The 22,376-nt window shown below is 42.2% G+C and overlaps 1 protein-coding gene across 7 annotated transcripts in view; it reads right to left on the reverse strand.

Moving 5' to 3' along the window:
* The window catches only part of SHANK2 (SH3 and multiple ankyrin repeat domains 2), a 474,104-nt gene that overhangs the window by 84,106 nt on the left and 367,622 nt on the right, over nucleotides 1-22,376 (reverse strand). The gene's annotated exons all lie outside the window — the stretch shown is intronic.

The raw sequence follows: 22,376 nt of genomic DNA on the forward strand, positions 1-22,376 counted from the left end.
TGGGCTGGAGTGAAACCTGCATCTTCCAGCAGATGCCCGACCGTCACCTCCCACTTCTGAGGTCTCGCCCACAGGTCCACTTCTCGAAATGACGGCCATAAAATATCATTATGTCAGCCGGTGTTCTGTCTCGTCATGTGTTGAAAGAACAATTTGGTGTCTCAAGAAACATCTGTCTGATCTATCCCTCAGAATGTACGGAACATCAAAAGGTTGATAATGGATGGAAGTAAAATAAGGATGAGGAGGGGGGGGGGTTACTTAGTTGCCATAGTAACTAGTCATTAACATGAACTTCTCACACTGTCTTTTTATATTGGTTTTCTCCAGTCTTCTCCCACCCCTTGCACCCCCCCTACAAACTGCCGCGTTCCCACCGCTCTTCTACACAAGTGCAGTCTATCGTGCCCCTTCTTGTACAGAAACATATCTGCCATAGAGTCTGACATTTCCTAAATTCTTTTATGCATGCTACTTTTGGGCTTGGGAAAGTGAGGGGCCAGGGTCATGTTGGTCCGAATGTCCTTCCCCATGAATGCTAAAAACTTACATGGGGCTTCCATACTTTGCAGCTGCAGCAAAGTAAGCAGAGGGGGAAACTGGCCCAAAAGTCAAATTGAACACTCTCCAGACCTGGGATAGAGGTTTGTCAATGTATGAAACAATGCCGGGAGGGCCCCAATACTCCATATATATGTTTGTGTGTGTGCAACATATCATAATATCTACCACATTTTTGGTCAGGTAGTACAAGGGCTAAACATTACATTATTCCAGGGCTCCTACCACCAGGAAAAACTCCCTTAAACATGGTATTCTCAATAATACTAAATTAGAGAGTGAAACTCCCCAAAATGACACCGTAAAGAACACGATCGCCTCATCTTCTAGTCAGCAGTGCCAAAAAGACACACGTAACATGGATACAAGATTCAGAGGGGCCAAGAGGGCATCATATGTGAACTATGGGGGCTCCTGAAAACCTGTCCTGATCATTTCTACCTGACATAGGTGCCCGTCTATGATATACTTAAAGAGTAAATAAATGTTCAACAAACTTCTGTCATGTCATAGTGCCATGTCAGAAGTTTTGATTGGTGGGGGTCCGACCCACTCGTGCTCAGCCGCTTCGTACAGGATCATAAACTTTCTATTGAGCACTTACACCGATATATTGAATTCCGGAAAAAGTCGAACAGAAACGAAGCAACGGAGCGCTCACACGGGCACTTCTGCAGCTTCGTTTTAGCGATTGGTGGGGTCTCAGTGCTCGGACCCCCACCAATCAAAACTTCTGACATGGCACTATGACATGTCAGAAGTTTGTTGAACGTTTAGTTACCCTTTAACAAACCCTGCATTTGGACATGATCATTATGGGAATTCAGCCTTTGGATGTAAACAAGAATGTTTCTCTCCCCTGACAGCAAGTAGAGATAGTGAGGAATTAAAGAACAAAGCATCACACAATTTCAGTACTTTGCATTCTACAAAGATGATTAATAACATAAATAGTCCTAAATCTGACCAAACAGACTTAATGCACCAGGGTGCATCAATTCTGCAACAGGACAGGGGTGGGACAAGCTCTCGACACTCAAGGCAGGGGTTTCAGAGTGTGTCCGCCCTGCCTGGGCCCCAGAAATCCAGCATAGTAAATTACGCATTAACCCTACCCACAAGTTGTAATACACACATTGCCCGCACACAGGGGGGTAGGCAAATTTTAACCATAGCCCTGAGGATGACGTCTATGCATTCACTTAGAATCAGTGACATCTCAGTGCCAGCCATTTCCAGGCGGTTTTCTTTGTTTTTCGACAGCGCTCTTCATTGGATTGCAAAACATTTTATTGACATTTCATTTTCGGCATCCATAACACGGTGTCTGAAACTATTGTTTGCACTTTGCTATTAGCGGGGAATTAATTACTTGGCAAACAGCTTGCAATTATAATGACAAATATTACTAACAGTCCAGTGCTATTTGATTGATTTCGAATGTCGGATGGAAATGTGCACGGAGAGCAAAAAGGCTGGATAAATAACAAGCTTTCTGTGGGTCTACATGCCAGCTGTCCGGACATCACATCTATAGACGTCTTCCTATGTGCACGAGGGAAGGCAACTGCTCCACATCTGGGTTAGGGGATTACGTCCATTTAATAATACAACAAGAAAAAAAAAAGTAGGAAAACCCAATTGAATGCTGGCTAAGGTCAACGGCAAGATGTTAGCTAAAGCTTTCAATAAGAGATCTGTAATCTGGTCTTCCAGGTCATCGCTGGCACATGCTGTCGCAGAGCTTTGCCCTTCTTTATCAGGGAACACGCAGGACAAGAAATCATTCCCAAAGTGATTCCTAATGTCTTTCCTTGTAGTGTAACCGGGTGAGGAAAACAAGATGGCCGCCGCTGTTTGCCCAAAAATATCATAAGTAAAACCGCTGTATTCAAAACGTTTGTCTATTGCTTTTGGGATATCTCTAATTCTGTAGGCACAGATCTTATCATATATCGCCGAGAAATACCGGCCATTTGCTTTCCCTCCAGACCAGAAGATTCCGGGCGTACTAATACTGATAGTAAGCATATTATTATAATATCTCCCAACTTTTCAATCGCGGGACATTTTTAAGCCCCACCCCCAGATATACCCAGGAACGCCCACACACCTGGGAGGTATGGTATTATGTGAAGGGTGTCGCTAAAATTTTTATGCGTGTATGTTTAACTCTGCTGATAATGAGGAATGATTGCTTTGCTGATAAGTAGAGGATTATCATTAAGACTATACATTGGGCATTCCTGAATACAAACTGAGTGGGTGGGGGGGGGGGGAGAAGGACTCAGAGGCTTTCTCTATGTGGGGGCGGGGGAAGCTGGACTCACAGGCTCTGTGTGTGTGGGAGGGGGAAGCAGGACTCACAGGCTTTCTCTGTGCGTAGGAAGGGGAAGCAGGACTCTGAGGCTCTCTGTGTGTCGGTGGCGGGGGAAGCAGGACTCAGGCATTCTTTTGTGTGGGTGGGGGAAGCAGGACTCACAGGCTCTCTCTATGGGTAGGCAGGGGGAGCAGGACTCACATGCTTTTTTAAGGAGTTGGCGGGGAAGCAGGACTCACAGGCTTTCTTATTGCATTGGTGCGGGAAGCAGGACTCTCAGGCTCTCTGTGTGTCGGTGGCGGGGGAAGCAGGACTCAGGCATTCTTTTGTGTGGGTGGGGGAAGCAGGACTCACAGGCTCTCTCTATGGGTAGGCAGGGGGAGCAGGACTCACATGCTTTTTTAAGGAGTTGGCGGGGAAGCAGGACTCACAGGCTTTCTTAATGCATTGGTGCGGGAAGCAGGACTCTCAGGCTCTCTGTGTGTCGGTGGCGGGGGAAGCAGGACTCAGGCATTCTTTTGTGTGGGTGGAGGAAGCAGGACTCACAGGCTCTCTCTATGTGTAGGCAGGGGGAGCAGGACTCACATGCCTTTTTAAGGAGTTGGCGGGGAAGCAGGACTCACAGGCTTTCTTAATGCTTTGGTGGGGGAAGCAGGACTCAAAGGCTTTATGAGTGAGTGGGGAGGCAGGAATCACAGGCTCTCTTTGTTGAGAAATGAGATGAGAAAACTCTCTCTCTATATATCTATAACCAAGGACACGTAAATCTTATGTATATAGGACAAAAATGTCAGCAAGCTTACTAAACTTCACGTGTGTGTGTGTGTGTGTTTGATTAAATACAAATATGTGAGATTATGAGATTAAACATAATCTGGCTTCTTCCTTCCAGAAACACTGGTACACTCGTTCATGGGCTGTGTCTGATATTGTAGCTAAGACCCATTCAACTCCCCCTTCGATAAACTGATCACAGGGTGTCCAGCTATTAAGAACCCCAGCTGTAATCTGTGGAGGAACCTGGCAGCAAGTATTCAATTCTGCTGCAGCGCCACCACAGGGAAAAGTAAGCATTACACAGTGCCCATTGAAATCAATGGGCTTTCCTTTGTCATGCACAGACGTGCTGAGTCCTTCAGAGCTAGAGAGGGTATTTGTAGAGGTTCCTAAATGCGGGACCCTCTATTAACTAAAGGAGTATGGTATTTCTCAAGTAGGCAGGCCGAGCGTAAAAACTCAATAAGATCCCAATACAAAAAGGGCAAGTTATATGAATGCTTCGCTGCTTACAGAAGAATGGTAAATGTTAGCAATTAGTTCTGAAACAAATAGAAATCCAGGGTGGATAAACCACATTTTTTACTTGAAACTATCTTTTGGAGTGCTGCGGTCATTTCGTCTTTGGTGTATAGAAATATATATATATTTTATATATTTTTTTTAGGCCTCATGCACACGACCGTAGCCGTCTGCACGGCCGTGATTTTCGGGTCGGCCGGCTGCGGACTGTCAGCCGCGGGCCGCCCGCAAATCGTACGACATGCACATGGCCGCCGTCATTGTTTTCAATGAGCCCGGACCGCAGAAGATGTCCGTAATAGGACATGCCCGTTCTTTCTGCGGTGCGGGTTCCCGGGCCATGCACAAACCGTAAAAACTACGGTCGTGTGCATGGCCCCATAGAAAAGAATGGGGCCGCAATTCTCCCGTGGATTTTCGGGGGAATTGCGGCCGGAAAAACACGTTCGTGTGCATGGGGCCTTATATATTTATTTTTTTCGTGTATGATATCTTGACCTGTGGATTAAGCTCTAGTTGCTTTGCACCCACCACTTTATTACACAAGTGCTGCTTCATTTGAATAGTTTTGATATACATACACTTATATATATATATATATATATATATATAAAAACCTTGCACACTTGCAAGAGTATCACTAGTTGCTGGGTGCATGCCTATTAGTCCCGACTTAGTGTGCAAACGAAAGTAACCATGAAGAAACCATTGGAGTGCTCACTCTTTATGTGATAGATAGATAGATAGATAGATAGATAGATAGATAGATAGATAGATAGATAGATAGATAGATAGATAGATAGATAGATAGATAGATAGATATTAGATAGATAGATATGAGATAGATAGATATGAGATAGATAGATATGAGATAGATAGATATGAGATAGATAGATATGAGATAGATAGATATGAGATAGATAGATATGAGATAGATAGATAGATAGATAGATAGATAGATAGATAGATAGATAGATAGATAGATAGATAGATAGATAGATAGATAGATAGATAGATAGATAGATAGATAGATAGATGATAGATAGATATTAGATAGATAGATATTAGATAGATAGATATGAGATAGATAGATATTAGATAGATAGATATGAGATAGATAGATATGAGATAGATAGATATGAGATAGATAGATATGAGATAGATAGATAGATAGATAGATAGATAGATAGATAGATAGATAGATAGATAGATGATAGATAGATAGATAGATAGATAGATAGATAGATAGATAGATAGATAGATAGATAGATAGATAGATAGATAGATAGATAATAAATACAACTAGCTAATATATTACATCGTTTCTTATGGCTTCATTGTGAAGACTTCCATTCATGCATAATTATGTGTTGCCATCTTGGCTGTCTAATATTGACAGAATAAATGGGAAACCACGGTGAAATTGAAGGCCACATGACTAACTTGGGGTGAAATTGATTAGCGCAGTGCGTCTCACAGAGCTATCAGTAGTACCACCCACCGAGGATTCTATGTGAAACAGTTATTTTTACGCTAATGAATGGCACATATGGTGCACGCAGGGTTAATTACGTTCCCTGGTCTCCTGATTGGAAAAGCCCTGCTTAAGATTAACAAGAGCAACAACTTCTTTTTTTATTTCTTTTGTAAACACAAATAGTTATTTTGTGGAAATTGTCTGAAACCGCTTTATGGAGAAAAGAGAACCTGTGGTGCGTATACTGCATGAAGCGATCCCCCCGGCTCTGGGAAGGGTCTTCAGCTGCAGAAATTACAATAAAATTATTATAAGAGAATCACTTTAAAAGAAAATGCTCAGAGAACAAACTAATCACAGTTGTAGAGGCGCAGCTGCTGGAGCGGGAGGCGTCACCGGGCTAAAAATACACAACCAAACCCCCCCCCCCATGCTCCGGCGATGTAGGTGCATCAACTTAGATACGCACTGCAAACACTTGTTATAAAGAGGACGTTTATATTATACAGGACACAACCTGTCGCGCTTCCCAGACACAAATCCATGTCAAACGTTTACGGGTCTTTTTGTCTATAAGATATTATCCTATATGTCTGAGCAGGACTGCCCTACAACACTGTCGGCATGTAAATGAACATACCGTAATCACCAATTTATTACTGCAATAGCTAAATAATTACAAATCAGCATTTCATTGAAGCATATCATATGCAGAAAATCACGGCTATGGTAGAAAAAGCAATACACCATCATTAACGCATAATAGCGGGCATTTGTATCTTGATAGATCCCTCTTGTCCTCCTCTTTGAACAGGGGAGGAAATCGATGCAAAGGGGCTCCATAGCGTCAATGCAAATAGCACCCCCGCTTTCCCAGTCCTTATAGCGTAGAACCCTTTGGACTAATTCCCCCCCTACCTTGTTGACCAACACAGAGGTGCTGGAGGAAAGGGAACCCCGGAATGCTTGTGTTGTGGGCCACGGCGAAGCCACCGGGGCTCTCTATAAGCTATGTACGTCCTTGTATTTGCATCATATTCCACATCCTAATGACTGTTTTGGAACTTTAAAGATCTTATTGATGGTTAGATTTTCTCCCCGACGATCACATTGATCAGTGCCCAACGACGCCCGATCCAGTGCTGAAAACTTGAATAGAGCTTTGTTGCCACTCATGTGAAGAGAACCTCATCTGCCCCTTCTTTAAGAGAAAAAGGAGAACCTTGTTCTTCAGAATTGATCCCCCCTCAAAGGTTTAGGCCGGGTTCCCACGTAGCGTCAACGTTGTGGAATTTCCGCAACAGAACTCTGTGCAGAAATTCCGCAGCATTTACAGTAGCCGCGAAAATAATGAGATTTAGAAAATCTCAGGCCCACACTGCGGAAAAAAAACCCTGAAGGAAAGTCGTGTGGAAAGTGTTCTGCAGTGCGACTTCCAATTCTGCAGCATGCCAATTTATGCGGCATGTTCTGTGCGGAGATGCCCGTGTTTGGCCCATAGACTTTAATGGGAAGCAAAAATTCTGCAAAAGATGTGTGTCGTTGCTATTTGTATAGCATTTACAGAGCGGAAACACAGTAAAAACCGCTGGAAATCCGCAGGTGCACATATACTTAATGTTTAAAGGGGTTTTCCGAATTATTTTTAAAAAATTGGCCAATGCAGGAGGGATGCAAAAAAATAAGTCATTGCCTACCTCCCAGATACATGCCGTACCAGGGCCGTCGCTCCGTATTGACATAGCTGCAGCGATGACGTGCCCGTATACCCATGTGATCGCTGCAGCCAAGCACTGGCCTCAGCGATGCTGTGCCGTATACCCACTTGGACCAGTGATTGGCTGCAGCGATCTTGTGGGTATATGGGCATGACATCGCTGCAGATATGTCAATACACAGTGGCGGGGAGGAACGAAGCGGCGGCGCTGGAATGACAAGGATCTGCTAGGTAAGGAGCGGCTCTTTTTTTTTTTTTGCATCCCTCCTGCATTGGCCAATTTTTTTTAACGCTAAATCCGCAGTTCTACTTCGTGCTGATTTCTGTGATAGATTTACCAGCATTTTTTTTTAGATTCTGCTGCAGATTTTCTGTTGCAGAAAATCTGCAGCATATCCTGTGTGTGGGAACATACCCTTAACGCTACTCATTAAATAAGGAAGGTCAAGTTAAAATGAGATTAAAGTCCCTTAAACCTGAGCTGGGGCCCCGGTCTACTGGCCCCATAGAAGACATAGTGTCTGCCTCCTAGGATTGATGTTGTTTAAAAATACAAAACTTTCAGGCACTGCATGCGGCTTGTATGACCAGGAGCAAAAACTCCATGACAGTCTGTAGCTATATAAACACGATCCTGGACATGTTCCCCTTTGAGTCCTAGTCTGTCATTCTTCATTTGTCCCTTATTTTTGCCGAGACAAGATTATGTCGGCTTTACTCATAGAACTTGGGAATTTAAATTTGCAAATAGAAAGAGCAATAACAAGGTTCCTGCCAATAAAACTGCTGATTTCTGGACTAAAGGCTTAACATGAATTTCAGCGTGAAACAGACATTAACATACAGTAAATCTTGTGCTTATGTTTGGTATAAAAAAAAATTCATTTGACCCAGGAACAAATTCTACTAAATACTGACCTGAAGGGAGGGAATAGTTATGCATTTAATTATACTATGTCTATTTTGAATATTTTTTTTAAGACATGTGGGTGGTTTCCCACTTGGGACCCCTCTATATGAGCCATAGTGGAGAGTCACTATATAAAGTATATTTGAATGGGCGCTATGTAATACTACATACAGGCAGCTGCAGGGAAAACGCATGGCTGGACGAAACTTCCCCCGCCAAAAATCAACTGATCGCCGAGGGTTCCAGAAACCGGACTCGCAGTAATCAGCTGTCTACCGGACGGCTGTTTTTAGATTTCTTCAGATTCCAAAAAGAATCACAGTGTGTTTGCTAACGTGGTAACCTTCAAACCTACAGAAGCAGTTTAGCATTTAGTGAGGTGCCACTGCCATTATGTGCCAAGGACATAAGTGTCAGCACCCACCATTTGTGATGGTAAAAGGGGTGTAGCTCTCCATTTGCACCAAGTGGAGCGATTTATGAAATATTTTGTCTATTTCTATGTCATTGCCCAACCTTGCACCATCCACCATGATAGGCGTGTGCCTTGTCGGAGCATAAAATGCACGCTACCCTGTCAAAATATCAGCTGACACCATGAAACAGTAGGTCTTTTGGTGTATGTATAATTTGATGCATTTTTAGCATTTGTGCAAACAAGAGGTTAAGTCCATGTGTCACAGAGCCCTGGTCTATTATAAGGCAGTGCTCTTTTATCTCCTTTCCCCAGTACACACTTTGCTGTAGACTGCACACCCCGTGCTCTGGATTATAGGCTGCCGCAGCTGTCTCCTCGCATTTAACATCCCTGCCTGTGACAAGGTGCAAGGTTTGTTACCAGGACATGGTTGCTCTGAGTTACAACTCAACTTGCGATGCTTAAGAGCTCAGCCAGACTTTTTTATAAAGCATTGGGTCACATCCTTTGTCCAGTAAGCGTGGTCTCTCCATCACCAAGTAACTGATCCACGTATTGTGTCAAGCAATTCATTCATTGCTGTGCTAGTTCTTAATCACAGCAGGATGTCGAGCGGTGATTAATATTTTACATCTGCAGTCATGCGACTGTCAGTGTTATTTAGAACACAGCATTAGTGGATGAATTTCCATATGATTAAATAGGGGCAGGATTTATACAGAATATGCCTATATAACAATAGCATTATACCTGGAAGCACAGGGTCCTGGCTACCAGCAAGGCAAACGTAATCTCGCGAGATTACGATGTAAACTGTCATTTAAAACGAGATTACGTTTGCCTTGCTGGAAATCTCACAGAAAAGAGTCAGAAGTGTCAGGATTGTGAGTACACATGACGTCCAGGCTGGTAGTGATGTATATTCATTGTCAGGACACTGCAGTAATGTTAGTGTTTGTGTATGTGGCTGCACATAGCGATATAGCTATATCGCTAGTGCAGTGTAAATGAATGGAGAGAAGTGCATGACACTGATTGGTCAGCATCATACACTCCTCTGTAAAACGCCCACTTGGTCTAAAGTAAAAAAAACAAAACGCCCACTTGGGCATTAAGAAACTAATTAGCATAAAGCTAAAAATCGCTCATAAAGTGGAAAAATAGATTGTTTTTCTAAATAAAAAGCATTACTGTCACCTACATTACAGCGCCCATCTCCTTATGTAGGAGATAGGGCACTTATAATGTGGTGACAGAGTCTCTTTAAATGCCTTTGTAAAGTCCAAAAACACTATATCCACAGCGGCCCCTCTGTCTAGACTTCTGCTCACCTCTTCATAAAAACAGATCAGGTTAGTTTGACAACTTCTGGCCTTAGTAAAACCGTGCTGGCTGTCACTTATAATACTATTTATTGTCACATAATCCTGTATATAGTCCCTCAAACATTTTCCCCACGATGGATGTTAAGCTTACTGGTCTATAATTACCCGGGGAAGACCTAGAGCCCTTTTTGAAAATAGGCACCACATTTGCCCTGCGCCAGTCCCTTGGCACTATACCAGTCACTAGGGAATCTCTAAATATTATGAAGAGGGGGACAGAAATAATTGAACGAAGCTCTTTAAGAATTCTAGGGTATAACCCATCTGGTCCCAGGGCCTTGTGTACATTTATTTTATTTAACTTAGCTTGGACCATCTCTACATTCATCCAATTCAGTATATCAACTGATATATTGACAACACTGGCACCGGCTACATCAGGATGAGAGTGCATAATGGTATCCTGCTGTTAATGAGCGGTGGGTCTGTTTGGCACCTTAAAGGGGTATTCCAGGATTAACATTTATCACCTACACATGGGTTAGATAGGTGGGGGTCTGACCACTGGCCTCTATGGTGAAAATGGACAGGCTATAGGGTCCCTCGTTGTAGCAACGTGTGGGGGGATCCCCACCTACTGTATCTCTCATTTATCACCTATCCCATAGGTAGGTGATAAATGTTTGTCTGGAATACCCCATTTACACACAAATATACTATGCACTAGGAGAATGTAGGACTGGGAATGTTACTATTACCTGCAAGGCAGCTCTTCAATTACAATAATTCTGCCTTCTATTAAGTAATGGACATGCTCTGAGCAAATGTCACAACGCTCCCATGCACTTCAGTCTAATGCTTACTTTTCTGAAAAAGCTGTAACTAATTCAATGTACACTTATAGATGGAGCCACGATTATCCCATAGGAGCCTAAGAGTTAATCAATCTAAGATTAGGATATTTGGGACATAAGCTTTACTTCCAGTGCTCAGTGCTACAATCCGAACAAGAATATTAGTCAACAACCAATAAATGTCATCAATGGATCCCATGAACATCGCCCGATTTATATAGTTTCAGATCCAATTACTATTTATGAGGAACGTAAATGGAAATATCAGGGATCAATCAGGCCCTGTTGACATTGAGATTTTTGTCGCTGATTTTGATGCGGAAACCGAATTGGAATCAACGCCTAAAAAAGGCCGAACACCCCCCCCCCCCCCACCACCACCACCACGATGATTTGAATGGGAAGCAGAGGAGTTGTTTGTTTTTTTTGCCAGGTGGCTTTCAGAGACTCGCGGGAAAAAAAAAATGTCCTTTCTTGTTGCGGTTTCCACCTCTGACCTCCCATTGAAATCAATTGCAGGCAGAAAAATAACCGACTGCGCTCTTTTCCTGTAGGAATTCTGAGGAAGATTTTTTTTCTGCCTGCAAAAAACTTTGAGTGAGAAGGGTGTGAGATCAGAACAATATTTCTTGTTTTATCCCCCGTGTAAACACAGAGCTCAGATAGATGCAACAATTCACTCAATGGACATCTGTTAGGGCTCGTCCACACGCTGCGGAGTTGCCGTGTTTTTTCCAGCCAGAATTTCGGATGGAAAAAAGGCAGCAGAATACAGTAGCAGCATAGTGGATGAGATTTAACAAATTTCCGAGCCGAAATTGACCTGCGGTGCGTATTTTTCAGACCGAAGCATGTCAATTACTGCTGCGGAAAGCGTCCAGAATTGCTGCATTCTTCAGAGGTCTCCATCTCCTAACATTGGGAAAAACGCAGCAATTTATGCACCATTTTCTGCCGTAAAAACCGCAGGCAATGGTGCGTTTTTGCCGCAGCGGAAAGCCTTTGACTTTCAACGGAATTGCTGCAGAAATTATCTGCAACTATTCCGTTGTGTGTGGACAAGCCCTTAGATTGGAGGTTTTATCTCCCAGTGTAAACAAGGCATTGCCATTACGTATAACGAATTTTGACAGAAATGAACACGCCAGCACCCTAGAAGTCAAGTTTACTAGTGATGTCATCAATCTATTACCTATAACCTGTAGATAATAGATAGTCATCTAAGCAATGGCCTAGAGCGGTTTGTGCTTAAATGGTAATGTCCACCTTGTCACATTACATATAGGAATACTATACATAAAAGGTCAAGTCACTTTGTAAATACATTGAATTACTTATCTTGTACAGATCCTAAGTTACAGCATTATTACAGTTATGGCATTAACATGTCCCCGCAGCCTCTGCTTGTTCAGTTTCTGCACAGTGCTACTTCTAGTTCTTTGTATTTTGGAAAGCAAAGAGTTTACACAAGGGACTCTACTATCATTTACTGTTGGTCTAACCAGGGGCATTGCTAGGGTCTTAAAAGATCGGGGGCACAAGCCCCGAGACATAGGTTTACCCCCTCCCCCGAAAATAAAATATCTTTACATACATAGCTATAAGACTAAAGGCCCTTGTACACAGGCCAATTATCGGCCAAACGAGCGTTCATAAAACGCTCATTCCAGATAATTGCCCTGAGTAAACATGGCAGAAATCAGCAGATGAACGAGCAAGTAGGAACGAGCACGATAATGTACGGGGACGAGCGATCGGAGTAACGAGCGGTCGTCCCCATACCAGCTCCTTCTGAAAGGAGCAAATGAGCGTCGATCAATGAGCGGTGTCGTTGATCAGCGCTCGTTGCACCGGCCAAAATGGGCTGATGTAATAGGGCCTTTAGTCCCCTACAGCTACACCACTGGATAGAACTGGATGCATTGTCTCAGCAGACTTGGTCACATATGATAGGATTAGATATAGGGCCCAGTCCACTGACACTGTGGCTCCAGCGCTGGACCAAAGAAAGGTAAGTATAATAATTGCTTTACTTATGCGTTACTAATTTTTTTGTGGGTTTGTGCTCTTTTTACAGTTTCGGTTGTTGGTCTTTTTCCGATTCGAGGACTACTTCGATGACGGCTTTTTTTTAGTTTTCAATAAAATGGCTAACGAGGGTTGTGTGTGGGATTTTTATTTCAATAAAATATTTTTTCTATGTATTTTTTTTAAAACTTTATTACTACCACCACAGTAATGGCTGCTGGCTGATTGACACCAGTGAAAAGGCTAACACTAACACCCATTATTACCCCGATACCCACCGCCACCAGGGGTGCCGAAAAGAGCCGGGTACGATCCAGTACCCGACCATCTGTAGTGATGGCCGGGCACCGGGCGGCCGCAGGCTGGTATTATTAGGCTGGGAAAGCCCAAAAACAGTGGCCCTTCCCACCCTGGTAATGCTAGCCTGCTGCTGCTATCTAAGGAGGGACCCCACATCGTTTTTTCGAATTATTTTTTTAATTATTTTATTTATCGTCCTTCAGCAATTATAATGGCTGCTCACTTAAAATATTACTGTAGACAAAATACAGAATTCCAGATTAAACTGTTAACTTAACCTTAGTTAACTTGTTCTAAATTTTGCAGTCATTTGGCCTTATTATGCTAATATATCTATTACACTATTAATGGTGTCAATTGCTTTATTTTTATCATGAAAATTAATGGTAGGTTCTCACAGACACGGCCCTGTTAAAAGAACTTAAAAGTAATAAGTTCTTAAAGTGTATTCTGCATAAAAAGATGAGTAACTGTAAATTTTGCATGACTTATCTGGTGTTGTTCCTATATTACAGCTTATATAATTGTCCAGCGCTGCATTCACAGTTCTGCAGGCGACAGAGCTGAAGTCTCCCAGCATTCCTTGCTGACTGATTATTTGCACAGAGCTTGTTCTGATCATTTTAATTCTAAGAAGTTCCATCTAGTAATCTGAGGTAGGGAAAACGAAATGTCCCAATGCAACATTGGAGTTCAGCTAAGCTATATGGCCAGGATCACATATGCAGTTTTGATGCTGTTTTGGGTGCAATTTTTGGCTCAGTTTTTTTTTTTTACGCCAAACCCGGGCTTGGACACAAAAGAAAGGAAATACGTGAGTCTTGTCTTTATACTGTACCTTTCCTAACTTTTGGATCCACTTCTGGCTTTGGTGTCTAAAACTGCACCAAAAACGTCATGGGAGATCCCGGCCTCAGAGATGTTTCCCCGACAAGCTTATCGACAGTTTCTAGTGATGACCTGCAAAATTGTGACTGCAGTTCTGTGTTTGTGCTGTACAGTGTATGCATATTTAAAGGACAACTTGACTTGTCAGTCATTTATCACGAGAAATAAGGAACAGCCGAGCTCAATGCTAGTTTATAGAATGGGCAAATGGGACAGTTCCCATCATGTTTGCCCCCCTCCCAATTTCATTCCTGCTGACCTATTGCAATTACCACATGGCATGTCTGTGGTATTATATCGGCACTGAATGGTGTCATTATTAATACAATTTATTGCACTTATTTGTTCACTGTATGGCACTATTATACAAACACTGAATGAGGGTGGGTATTATTTAGGCACTGTATGGCACGATTATTCGGTTTTCCACATTGCCAAGTGTCCTATTCAGTTGGTTGCCAGGAACACTGAATATAACTCTGGTTCTGAGAGCTGTATAGTGGAACATCTCAGCACCCACCAGTTTACCCGGGCATCTTATAGACCATGTTCAAAGTGCATTTGTCTCATGACAATTGACTTAAATGAAGATAAAATATTAGGCGGCTGTAAGTAATTGATAGAACAAAAATGAAAGGTGACGGGATAATCCTCGGAGCGAGTTTAAAGAGAACCTGATAAAGCAGCAACTGCAGGAAGAATATTTCCAGGAGTTACTATATTCTGGTCACCTGACACCAACACACAGTGCCAGAACATCCCCAGTCTGATGTGATCGCTTCAGTCCACATTATTACAGGGCTGAATGTGAATCCTACAAGCGATTCAAACTGACCAAGGGAAGTAATAAACGGACCTTAGACGAGCATAAGGGTGTATCGTGCTAAAACGATGCTTTCAGTATCTTTTATAGACTGAATATATAAATTAAAGCAAGTATAAGAGTGAGATGCAACGTTTCGGGGGTCCGCCCCCTTTCTCAAGCGAAACGTTACATCAGGCGTAGCAAGACGCCGATTGTTCCTGCACGTGGGTCTCTGCCGAAGTCCTAACAGTTTTTCGTCCGGGAAAAGAGATATCTAACCGGACTTTCTGAATAAAAGAACTTCAGCATATTGGGTGACACTTTTTGTACTTTTATACACTACTGCCGTAGTGTTGTTTGTATACCACTTGAAAAATACAAAAGGAAAATATTTTGCTTAAAAAGAAATTGCATCTCATTCTTATACAGGATTCAAACTGACCCCATTTGTCAGATTATTTCATAATTCCGATCCTAACCGGCGATCCAATACCATCTTATCTTCAAACCCAAAGAGTAGTCAAGATTAAGAGGGAAAGTTAATTATACCAGTGGATTATCATATAAAGAAGCTTACGAAGAGTTTACGACACAGAGTACAATATGAAAACATTATGTACATGAAAATAGAACTGGGCGCGCTTTATCACTATTTGCTCTGACATGAACATAACCAACAGTGATGTCATGAAAAGTTTTTTTACACGCAGTCTACAATGTCGTATTATGTTCATCTCAAAGTCGTAGTATTTCGGATACTTTTTGATCTCCGACTGACTTTATAGTACTAAAAACGGATCTGGAGAAAAAGGAGAGACTAGCGATACGTAGGGTGAGTAGAGTCGATATAAAGAGGCACCTCGTAAGCATTGTAGAGTCTCACCCTGTCGAGTTGTGCTAATATGTAGGCAAAACACTATATTTAGGCATGTAGAAGATAAGGATGCTGCCGGTGCCAGGTTCCCTTCTGTTGCATGGTGCCCACTCCGCTGGGGCTTAGACCGCTATGCAGGATAAATCCCACCTGAATTTCAGCTCCAGGAAAAAAAGGCACTTGTTTGGCACAAGCCTTAAGAATAGACTGGAACATTCATGTAGTTGAAGCAGCTATTTATTTCAAACACAACAGTACAATGCATTTCAGGATACGCTGGACACCTTCTTTAGGTTAAAAATTAAGGGGAGGTCCGAGGTTATTAATGCTGTTTTATCTGGCGTCTTGGGTTCAAATCCAACAGGGACACAGGTTTATAGAGTTGGTACGTTACCCCATGTATGTTTTCCTCCGATTTCCTCTCACACTTCAAAACAAACTTAAAGTTGTTCTCTGCTCACTACGCAGGCTGGCCCACCGGAGGATCCTCAGATGGGCCCAGTCGCCAAGCTGCATCTCTCTGCCCTGCTGCTTACTCTTGTAAGCCACAGGCTGTTTATGGCCCGTGGCCTACAAGAGATCGGGAGGACATTGGCTTCCAAAGCGCTGGTGGGCCAAAGGTACTCTAGTCCGACACTGTATGCAATGCCTTCATCTCAGTACACAGATTACACATAATTGACCATCTCTATTTTTCTACAGTCCCCCCCCCCCCCCCTTGTTTTTATGCTGAAAGTGCATCCTTTTTCTGTAATCCTCTCATGCTGCCTAGGAGGTGGTGTGAACCACCAACTAGCCTGGGTAACACAGGAGGGCAGTCTACTATACTGTAGACAAAACTGCCTGCATCAAGTTCAGAACATACAGCTACATGTACTGGAATGGTGGTCACCCAAACAAAAAGTCAAGCGGTTGCCAGGCAACCTATACTTCACCATGTAGAATACACTAAATAGTGCAAAATGATGCAAGAACCAAAACCATTTCTAAAATGTTAAACTATATAACTGCAGAGGGGTTGGGTATTAATTGGCTTCCTATGAAACTGACCCTTGTGAACAGAATATAGTAAAATTAGATTGTGCGTCCAAAAGAGGAGAGGGAGAGATGCGAGTGATCACCTTGTCTATGTAGTGATAAAGAACAGCTGCGTTATATAAAGAACAGCATAAATATGGTGTAGTGACCAGACTGCCCTGCAGAGTACAGGCTCCTACATACCGTACCTTAATAATATCTAGAAATTAACATGAAGAGCAGAGATATAAACTCCAGTAGAAGCCTAAAGGAGGAAAGCAGGAAGATGGATTTAGCAAACGATGGCGCCGTGCTACGTACCATTCAGCAGTTACTTAGCAACGCTCTGTCACTAGGCAATGGGTTTTAATAAGTAAATACAATATTGTAATGTCTGTCAGTAGCAAGAACCAAGCGTCCAAGAGTTACACTGTAACCTCCTAACCGCATAAGCCGCCCTCCTGTTAGCAGTTCCTTTTGGAGGATTCTTTGTTCCTGTGCGCTTTGATTGTCACCGGCTGTAACGTCATTAAATGCCGATGTAAGAACATGTCAAGCGTGGAATTCTTCTTCTTCAGCCACAAACAAAATGCAAAATCTTATGATCGCAGCGACTCCCACAGCAAACGAGGATGTTGCTTTAATAAAGTTTTTATTTATTCAGCGTGGAGGGGCCTCAAAATATCAATGTTATATTATTCTGAAAAGCATAATTGCATAGACATGTACTACTGTAAATAGGTCCAAAATTGTTGGCGCCCTATTCTGGTGGTAGTGACAAAGTGTTCAGAACACATTGGATCTCCTTACAGATTTAGTATGTCAGAATTTGTCACAATAGGTCATCAGCGATTTCCCATAGGACTGCAGTAAAATCTCCCTCAACAACAGCTGTCATGGTGCAGTTAAATGACGTGTGGATTAGTGATATGAACGTTAGTGGATGTAAACTTCTGCAGGAGAATCGAATGGTAGAAATATATTAAGTAAGCGACATGCTGTTCCTATGCATGCCTTACATTTTAAGACGTGTGGGTTTGTCCATATGTTACAAAAAGTTGACTCAACAAACCCGGGCTGGGGCCAGTAAACCTGGGCAGATGAGAGGGTCCGTAGGATTTGGGAGGCAAATAGTGATATGGGTAAACATGCTCTACGTATGTAGGGTGAGGAAAGACAAGGAGCTCACTGTGACTATGATGTCCAAGGACCCACATATACATGGAGTCAGCCCTGCCACAAACGTTTAGCAAAGCAAGTTTCAGCTGATTAAACCTATGTAATCTAGAATCTATGAAGTATTGTGCATAGCAACCAGATTCTAGGAGGGGCACAACTACAAGTGGTGCAGAGGTATCAGTCGCACCCGGTCCCTAATGGTTTATGGGAACAATGGCACTTCTGCCACATAAGATGACATCAGTATTATAGATGGCGCATGATAGTTGGGGGGCAGCTACAGTTTTTACATTGGGCCTAAGAATTTACAACCCCTATCTCCTATTGCAGCAGATCGGCGCTGCAATGTAGATAAGAGTAACGTTTTGTTTTTTTTAAAAACGAGCATTTTTGGCCAAGTTATGACCATTTTTATATTTATGCAAATGAGGCTTTCTAAAGTACAACTGGGCGTGTTTAAAGTTAAAGTACAACTGGGCGTGTATTGTGTTCGTTACATCGGGGCGTTTTTACTTCTTTTACTAGCTGGGCGTTGTGAATAGAAGTATCATCCACTTCTCTTCACAACGCCCAGCTTCTGGCAGTGCACAGACACACAGCGTGTTCTCGAGAGATCACGCTGTGATGTCACTTCCTGCCCCAGGTCCTGCATCGTGTCGGACGAGCGAGGACACATCGGCACCAGAGGCTACATTTGATTCTGCAGCAGCATCAGCGTTTGCAGGTAAGTCGATGTAGCTACTTACCTGCAAACGCTGATGCTGCTGCAGAATCAACTGTAGCCTCTGGTGCCGATGTGTCCTCGCTCGTCCGACACGATGCAGGACCTGGGGCAGGAAGTGAGTGACGTCACAGCGTGATCTCTCGAGAACATGCTGTGTGTCTGTGCACTGCCAGAAGCTGGGCGTTGTGAAGAGAAGTGGATGATGCCGATTCGTCAGCATCATACACTTCTATTCACAACGCCCAGCTAGTAAAAGAAGTAAAAACGCCCCGATGTACACACACAATACACGCCCAGTTGTACTTAACTTTAAACACGCCCAGTTGTACTTTAGAAAGCCTCATTTGCATAAATATAAAAATGGTCATAACTTGGCCAAAAATGCTAGTTTTAAAAAAAAATAAAAACGTTACTGTAATCTACATTGCAGCGCCGATCTGCTGCAATAGGAGATAGGGATTGCAAAATCTGGTGACAGAGCCTCTTTAAGCTGCTGGCTGCTAGTATCACAGTCTTCTAGACCAGTGGTCTCCAAACTGTGGTTCTTCAGTTGTGAAATTACAATTCCTAGCATGCACTAACAGGTTAGACCCTGTTCACATCAGAGTTGCCCTTCCGTTGAGGGGTACCTTCGGAAGGTTTCCGTCGGGTTAACCCCTCAACGGAAAGGCAAACGGAAACCTTAGCTTCCGTTTGCATCACCATTTATCTCAATGGTGACGGAAACTTTGCTAATTGCTTCCGTTTGTCATTGTTGTGAACGGGTTCCTTTGTTTGAAGGAATCCATAGCGCAGGTTGGAAACGACTGCTCTAGAGCCTTATAGCACAATATGTAAAAGTATATATTTTTTTTCTATCAGAAACCATTTGCTGAAACAAGGACTCTTTCTAGCGCTACGTAATTTCGGAAAAGTAAAAATAAAAAAATACTAACAAAAAATACGTTTTCTATAAAACAATTTGTGAAATATGTCAATATAAAATGTCAAAAAAGCTAGAATTTTAAATAATGACAAGAATAATGATAATAATGATAATAATAATAATAATAAGTCATTACAATAATATGGGACAGTGATGTCACCAGCTCCTAGTGATCTTCATTATTGCGGAGACATACGATATTCTGAATATTTTTGCTCCCCCGCTCAAACCTGGACTAAATAAAACTTTTTTCTGCAGGACAAGAGTTGAGTAAATTTATTTATAATGCACATTCTGGACTTTTCAACATATAAAATATTAAGAATTACAGGAAATTATCTGGAGAGTTTACAGATCATTGTGGAACTCACTTCCATTAGTATGTTATTCATTCCAGTAATTGGTGAGGTTTGCTCCTCAAATAAATGTGCCCACATCTGGAAAGAGAACTTTTTAGGTGGTCATTGTTCGTCTGGCAGATGTTTGCAGGCTGATAATGTGCTTGGTACCAAGTTCCCAGATAACGGCTTACGAGGTATTGAATTTTTAGAAGCCAACAAACTCTATGTTCAACTTTTCAGTAGACTTTGAGCCTGAGCGGATAGATAAACAGCCGCCTTCAAGGATTACCGTTTTTAAAACGTCAGAATGGCTCAGGATAGAACAGCGGGCCCTTCATTACCAGCCGGGGAGATGCATCGAAAAGGAACATGAGTCAAGGCAGTTCTGATAGACACTAAAGTCACCACACAAGAGATCCTGCAGAGCTTCTCCCGTACATTTATATTGGAACTTAAAGGGAAGGTGTCATGAAATGTATTTATTTTTTATAATATTGCTTTTAGTAGGATATTAAAATTTACCACATTGACCATGCTGCAATTTTGGGAACTGCTCCCTCTAGTGACCAGCACATGGAAATGTTATAAATTAGAATATAATTTATAATATTTCCTGACTTGTGAAAAAATTAAAAAAATTAAAACAATGTGTAATCACTTAAATAATAATTGTTTAACTAAAAAAAAAAAAGAAACATTTCTAGCGACACATTCCCTTTAAAAGGTAATTTTTTGTGGACTAGGTGCAATTTAACTATTAAATGTTAGATGCACTCAAATTTTTTTCCAACAAGGGGAAAATTGAAAAAGAAGAAACTGCCGTCTAGACATGACTTACAAGTGATAGCCAGTTTAGAGGGACTGTCAGGACTCTTTCAGTATAGCAACTAACTCTGCAGAATGTGTCAAAGTTGAGTACTTAAGAACCTCTTCCCTACATAGAATAAAGAATACGAATAAAACCACCTGCCTAATACTGTGTAGATTCCCCCTTGTGACGCCAAAACAGCTCTGACCGATGGAGGCATTGACTCGCCTAGATCTCTCACGGTGTCCTGTGGTATCTGGCACCAAGATGTTACCAGCAGATCTTTTAAATCCTATGAGTTGTGAGCTGGAGCCTTCATGGATTATTCCAGCATATCCCACAGATTGTTGAATTGTTGAATTGAGGTGTGGGGAATTTGGAGGCCAAGTCAATACTTTGAACTCTTTATCATGTTCTTCAAATTATTCCTGAATAATTTTTGCAGTGTGGCAGGGGCATTATCCTGCTGAAAGAGGGCACTGCCATTAGGGAAAACCATTGCCATTAAGTACTTGCCCAGCAGAAATGTTTAGGTAGGGGGTACGTGTCAAAGTAACATTTACATGAATGCAAGGACCAGAGGTTTCCCAGCAGAACATTGCCCAGGGCATTACACTGCGTCCGCCGGCTTTTTTTCTTCCCATAATGCATCCTGGTGCCATCTATACACATCTGTGTGTTTGACACCTTTCTATCTCAGCCAACAATAACTTTTTCAGCAATTTGTGCTAATGCAGCTCTTTTGTAGGATCGAACCAGACGGGCTAGTATTTGTTCCCCACGTAAATCAATGGGCCCATAACAGTGTCGCCGGTTGTCCTTTCTTGAACCAATATTAGAGTAGTTAATAACCACTGCATACCGGGAACACCCCCACAAGACCTGCCATTTTGGAGATGCTCTGACCCAGTCATCTAGCCATCCCAATTTAGCCCTTGCCAAAGTCACCCAGATCACCCATTTTTCCTGATTCCAAAACATTAACTTCAAGAACGGACTGTTCACTCGCTGCCTAATATTTCCCATCCCTTGTCAGGCGCCATTGTAACCAATACTTTACTTTACCAGTCAGTTGTTTTAATGGTATGGCTTATAAATACTGTATTCTTTATAATAGACAGGATTTACCATTACGACATTTATTATATCATGGACATTTCTTTACAGCCCAGAGGCTTAATGCTGGGGCTACAGGGCTAAATGTGCCATGAGAAGGGATGAAATATAAACACTTGTGACATTGTATACCAGAGCTGAACAAATCCCAGGAGCATGATTGTCTGGCTATTAAAAAAAAATCAAACTGGCTCCTAAAGTCTCCAGTAATTTCTAAACCACTGCTGTGTACAGTCGTCGTCAATAACCTAGAATAAATACACAATGCTACAAGTTACAAAAGTTGGCATGATGCACCAAATAGGCTCTAGAGTGTATTTTGTAATCAGGTAGCAATGAAAAACTGCTATCAGAAATTGGTAAAGTAAAATTGCCTCAGGACTCAGCTTGCAGAGCACTTGTCAATTGTGGATTAAAGTCCAAAAAATAAAGGAAGCTATGTTGAAAATTGGCCTGGAGGAAGGGAGCATAACCCCAGAAGGGATATTTG

Source organism: Rhinoderma darwinii, chromosome 9 (genome assembly GCF_050947455.1).
Source record: "Rhinoderma darwinii isolate aRhiDar2 chromosome 9, aRhiDar2.hap1, whole genome shotgun sequence".
Lineage (NCBI taxonomy): Eukaryota > Metazoa > Chordata > Amphibia > Anura > Rhinodermatidae > Rhinoderma > Rhinoderma darwinii.